We start from the raw sequence: 6634 nt of genomic DNA, 5'->3' as shown, positions 1-6634 counted from the left end.
ACCAAACCAAACAAAACATGAATATTTCACTAAATTCCAGGGATGGAAAAAATTTTGATGGTTATTGTCTCCAATTCTATATATCAGTGGTAATATGCTATTTTAGATAAATGAAAGTGACTTCTTTTGCAAATCCAGGCTTTAGGATTTTTCTTAATCAAGCAAGGTAGGATAATTAAATAGAAATACATACACAGACATCATAACAGCACAGGCTTTTGGAATCATATTTTGGTTATATTCTTTGATCTGTAGTTTTATAACTTCAAGTAACTTTTCTCAGCATTAGTTTTCTAATCTATAAAATGAAGATAATGATACCTTGTTCATTGTGTTATCATGAAAAGTAAACAAAACAAAATGTGTGTAGCGGAATGGAAATATATCATTTGAACAGTTGATAACAGAATTCCTTTTATGAAAGGAACTATCTTTATTTAGAAAAAGTAAGCTATTTATTTATTTAGGTTGGGTACAGTATACTTTATTGATGGTACATGACATGATAGGGCTCCATAAGTCTCTCCCCTTCTTCAGGGGGTCTGGGATGAAAACTGTCAAGGTTGGGAAATTCTCAGTGTGTTGGAGAATTAAGCTGGGGCAAGGACCCCCAACAGCTGAAGGCCTCTCTCGTGCTTTTGCTGGAGCTGATGGTCCAGGGGGCTCTTACTCCTTGGAGGCCATGTGGACCATAACGTCCACCACGCTGTTGATATAGCCAAATTCACTGTTACCGCAGGAAATGAGCTTGACGAAGTGGTCATTGAGGGCAATGCCAGCCCCAGAATCAAAGGTGTAAGAGTGGGTGTCATTGTTAAAGTTGCAGGAGACAACCTGGTCCTCAGTATAGCCCAGGCTGCCCTTTAGGGGGTCCTCTGGTGCTTGCTTCACCACCTTCTTGATGTTATTATATTTGGCAGCTTTTTGTAGGTAGAAGGTCAGATCCACATCTGACACATTGTGGATGAGGACACAAAAGCCGTGACAGTGAGCTTCCCATTCAGCTCAGGGATGACCTTGCCCACAGCCTTGGCAGTGCCAGTAGAAACAGGGATGATGTTCTGGGCAGCCCCTTGGCCAACATGCCACAGCTTCCTAGAGGGGTCATCTACAGTCTTCTAGGTGGCGGTAATGGCATGGACAGTGGTTATGAGTCCCTCCACAATGCCAAAGTTGTTATGGATGACCTTTCCCAGGGAGGCCAAGCAGGTGGTGGTGCAGGAGGCATTGCTGAATATCTTGAGGGAGTTATCATATTTCTCATGGTTCACGCCCATCACAAACGTGGGAGCATCCACAGAAGGGGCAAAGATGATGACCCTTTTGGTTCTACCCTTCAAGTAAGTCCCAGTCTTCTCCAAAGTAGTGAACACACCAGTGGATTACACAACATATTCAGCACCAGCATCACCTCATTTGATGTTGGTGAAATCTTGCTCCTGGAAAATGAAGATGAGCTTTCCATTGATGACAAGCTTCCTGTTCTCAGCCTAGACTGTGCCGTTGAACTTGCCATGGGTGGAATCATACAGGAACATGTAGAACATGGAGTTGAGATCAATGAAGGGGTACACCGTGTAGTTGAGGTCAATGAAGGTGTCACTGATGACGACAGTGTCTGCTTCGCGAGAGTTAAAAGCAGCCCTGGTGACCAGGCACCCAATGTGGCCAAATCTATTTACTCCAATTTTCACCATCGTGTCCCAGGGACATGGCTGGCGCTGCATAAGAAGATACAGCTGTGTGTTGAATGGGGAAGAGCAGAAAGCCTAAATCACTTATTTAGCTTTGGAAGATAAGGTCCTGAAACCATGATTTAGAAAAGGACAGTAAGAAATAATTAACTTCTCTACTTGAAAAGTGAATATATTTTTGTGGGTCATTAGGAGAAAGAAGAGAGAGAGATAATCAATTGAAATTATACAAGTCTGAAATATGAAGAAATAGGTGGCTGGAAATATTCAGTATCGAGGTGGCCAAAAGGCTCTTAAGAATAAAAATAACTAATTTTAAGTTCTTGATATTCTTGTGATGTAAAATTCTTCTACCTGCTTAAATCTTTAATAAAGTATGCTGCACACACAAATACCTTTTGTAAGTAGTTATTATAAATGGTTTAGTACAGAGAAGGAGAGAATATTGGTATTATATTAGAGAATAAGATTTAAATGTCAGTGAAAGCAATGGCTTAGAGACAGAAGTGAAAAAATAAGTGCCCAGAAGAGCAGGAATCTTGGGGAGAGCACTGGGCTTCAAAGAATGAGTAATACATGCTTAAATTAATTTATCTAAATGTCAAAAGCCAGAGTGACCACTGCCACTATTTAGGTTACTTTTATAATTAATCTGTACAAGGGCATGTATTAAGCCCTTAATAAATATCAACTGCAATTGTATAAAAAGTAGGTGAATGTTGGATTGCACTCGTAAAATGATTGAACTGAAATGAGAAAAAGGATGAATAGCGTTTCAAATACCACCTTCCCTTTTTCCCATAGTTGAAATTAATTTGTTCCTCCTTGACACTTCCAGAGGAAGATTTATATGGATGTCTGCCTCCTCCAGAACACTGTGAGTTTCTTAAAGGTAGAAGACATTTAATGTTAATTGCTAGATTCCTATTGCTCACCACAAGACCTGGCCTGTAATAGTCAAATGAAACACAGTGACCAAATGCTTAGAATGATGCCCCAACAACATGAGAAGATAGAGAAACCCTGGAAATGTAGTGATATGAATATATCTTTATATCATCTGCTGCCTCCTCTGGCTACAATGGGACTAGGTCCTTTCCTTGTACCCTGCACCATAGAGGCCATAGCAATCCTTTAAAGTCTATCTTGAAAGTTGAGGGAAGTGTAATCCTATGAGTTTTATTCATGGGTGATAAAAAGACAGTTACCTATAAAGTATACAGAAAACGATAATTAATTTTAGTTTTTATTTTAGGTTCACCATTTTGTTCATACTTATGAAATGTCTTCATCCTAGATGAGTAAATGTGATATTTGAATTTTGTCCCTATTATACCTTGTTCCAGTGGTTGCTTCAGTATACATATTGAATTTTTTTAATTGTGAAGTACCATTTTAACTTGGCTGTCAGAGAGAATTAAAATAAGCCTATATGTGTAAAATATACAGAAAGTGATTTATGACCACTGCAATTTTTGCTTTTCATGTGTTTGGGCAAATTAAAATAAATTATCAAGGTAATCAAAACTTTCCCAACAAAGAAAAATCTCAGAACCAGGTTGCTTCATGGGTGAATTCTTACAAAAATTAAAGAATAATTTATACAAAGCCTTTTCAAACTTTTTTCAAAAATTTGAAAAGGAGGGAACAATTCCAAACTCCTTTTATGAGACCAGAATTACACTGATATCAAAGCCAGACAAAAATACTACAAGAAAAAATAAAAACTACAGGCCGATATTCCTAATGAATATTAATGCAAAATCTTCAACAAAATACTAGCAAATCAAATTCAGCAGCACATTAAAAGGATTATACACAATGATCAAGTGGGATTTATCCCTGTGATGCAAGAATGGTCCAACATCTGCAAATCAATCAATGTGATACACCATATTAACAGAATAAAAGATAAAAATCACATGATCATCTCACTAGATGGAGAAAAAAATCATTTGACAAAATTCAACACCTTTTCATGATAAAAACACTCAACAAACTAGTTATAGAAGGAAATTCTCTCAACATAATAGTGGCCATATATGAAAAGCCTACAGCTAATATTATATTCAATGGTGAAAGACAGAAAACTTTTCCTCTAAGATCAGAAACAAGGCAAGGATGCCCACTCTCACCACTTTTAATCAACATAGTACTGGAATTCCTAGCAAGAGCAATTAGGCAAGGAAAGGAAATAAAAGGCATCCAAATTGGAAAGGAAGAAGTACAATTATCTCTGTTCACACATGACATGTAGAAAACCCTAGAAATTCCATGGAAAAAAACCTGTTATAACTAATAAATTCAGTAAAGTTGCAGGATATAAAATCAACACTCAAAAATCAGTGGCATTTCTATAGACTAACAATGAACAATCTGAAAATAAAATTAAGGAAACAATCCCATTGACAGTAGTATCAAAAAAATAAAATACTTAAGAATAAAGCTAACCAAAGAGGTGAAAAATTTGTAGACTGGAAACTAGAAAACACTGCTGAAAGAAATTAACGAACACACAAGTAAATGGAAAGATATCAAATGTTCATGGATTGGAAAATTTAACGCTGCTAAAATATCCAAACTAACCAAAGCAATCTACAAAATCAATGTAATCCCTGTAAAAATCCCAATGGCATTTTTTTAGAAACAGAAGAAAACATCCTAAAATTCATATAGAATCTCAAAGGACCCTGAATAGCCAAAACAAATTGACGAAGAATAACAAAGCTGGAGGCCTCACACTTCCTAATTTCAAAATATATTATAAAGCTACAGTAATCAAAACAGTATGATATTGGATAAAGACACACAAATATACCATTGGAAAAAAATAGAGAGCCTAGAAATAAATTCTCACATATATGATTAACTGATCTTTGACAAGAGTGCCAAGACTCTTGGAAAGAGTCTTGAAAAGATAGTTTATTCAATAAATGGTATTGGGTAGACTGTATATCCACATGCAAAAGAATGAAATTGGACCCTTATCTTACACCATATACAAAAATTAACTCAAGATGGATTAAAGACCTAAACATGAGATTTGAAACTATAAAACTCCTAGAAGAAAACATAGGGGAAAAGCTTTATGACATTGAAATGAGCATTGATTTTTTAGATATGACACCATAAGCACAGATAATAAAGGCAAATGATAGGATTACATCAAACGTAAAAACTTTTGCACAACAAAGGAAGCAATCAAGAGAGTGAAAAATCAACCTACAGAATGGGAGAAAATATTTGCAAACCATATACTGGATAAGGAGTTAATATCCAAAATATATAAAGAATTTCTAAAACTCAACAACACTTTTCACAGAAATAGAACAAAGAATCGTAAAATTTACATGGAACAGCGAAAGACCCTGAATAGCCAAAAGAATCCTGAGAAAAAAGAACAAAGCTGGAGGTATCATACTCCCTGACTTCAAAATATACTACAAAGCTATGGTAACCAAAACAGCATGGTACAAGCACAAAAACAGACACACACATCAATGGAATAGAATCGAGAGCCCAGAAATAAACTCACACAGGTATGGACAGCTAATTTTGACAAAGGAGCCAAAAACATACAATGGAGAAAAGAAAGTCTCTTCAACAAATGGTGTTGGGAAAACTGGACAGTCACATGCAAAAAAATGAAAGTAGGCCATTATCTTACACCGTACACATAAATTAACTCAAAGTGGATTAAAGACTTGAATGTAAGACATGAAACCATGAAACTTCTAGAAGAAAATGTAGACAGTACACTCTTTGACGTTGGTCTCAGCAACGTATTTTCAAGTACCATGTCTGACTGGGCAAGAGAAACAATAGAAAAAATAAACAAATGGGACTACATCAAACTGAAAAGCTTCTGCGCAGTGAAGGAAACCACCAACAAAACAAAAAGACAACCTAACAATTGGTCCAAGATATTTGCAAAACATATATCTGATAAGGGGTTAATCTCAAAAATATGTAAAGAACTCATACATCTCAACAACAAAAAAACTAACAACCCAATTAAAAAATGGGCAAAATATCTGAACAGACATTTCCCCAAAGAAGATATACAGATGGCCAACAGGCGCTTGAAAACATGTTCAACATCATTGACTATCAGGGAAATGTAAATCAAAACTACAATGAGATATCACCTCATGCCCGTCAGAATGGCTATAATTAACAACACAGGAAACAAGTGTTGGAAAGGGTGTGGAGAGAAGGGAACTCTCATACACTGCTGGTGGGAGTGCAAACTGGTGCAACCACTATGGAAAACATTATGGAGATTCCTCAAAAAATTAGCATAGAACTACCATATGATCCAGCTGTTCCACTGCTGGGTATTTATCCAAAGAACTTGAAAACACCAATGCGTAAAGATACATGCACCCCTGTGTTCGTTGCAGCATTATTCACAATAGCCAAGACTTGGAAGCAACCTAGCTGCCCATCAAGGGACGAATGGATAAAGAAGATGTGGTATATATATACAATGGAATACTACTCAGCCATAAGAAACGATGTAATCCAGCCATTTGTGACAACATGGATGGAAATTGAGGGTATTATGCTAAGCGAAATAAGTCGGGGGGAGAAGGTCAAATACCATATGATCTCACCCATAAATAGAAGATAAAAACAACAGCAAACCAACACATAGAGACAGATATTGGATTGGTGGTTACCAGAGGGGAAGGGTGGAGGGAGGAGGGTGAAAGGGATGATTAGACACATGTGTGTGGTGATGGGTTGTAATTAATATTTGGGTGGTGAACATGATGTAATCTATGCAGAAATAGAAGTATAATGATGTACACCTGAATTTTATACAATGTTATAAACCAATGTTACCACAATAAAAAAAAAAGAATTTCTAAAGCTAAATAACAAGAAATCAAATAACCCAATTAAAAATGGGCAAAAGACTTGAGTCAACATTTTTG

The 6634-nt window shown here is 36.4% G+C and overlaps 1 pseudogene; it reads right to left on the bottom strand.

Annotated features, from left to right (window-relative positions):
- Window positions 1-666: 666 nt before the first annotated feature.
- On the bottom strand, window positions 667-1712 carry LOC101400831 (glyceraldehyde-3-phosphate dehydrogenase pseudogene; annotated as a pseudogene).
- Between the last annotated feature and the right edge of the window lie 4922 nt (window positions 1713-6634).

The sequence above is a fragment of the Ceratotherium simum genome, chromosome X (assembly GCF_057802395.1).
Source record: "Ceratotherium simum simum isolate JZ-2026a chromosome X, ASM5780239v1, whole genome shotgun sequence".
NCBI classification, from domain to species: domain Eukaryota; kingdom Metazoa; phylum Chordata; class Mammalia; order Perissodactyla; family Rhinocerotidae; genus Ceratotherium; species Ceratotherium simum.
Note: the sequence above shows the minus strand (reverse complement) of the source record. Positions and strands in the feature narration are given on the sequence as shown.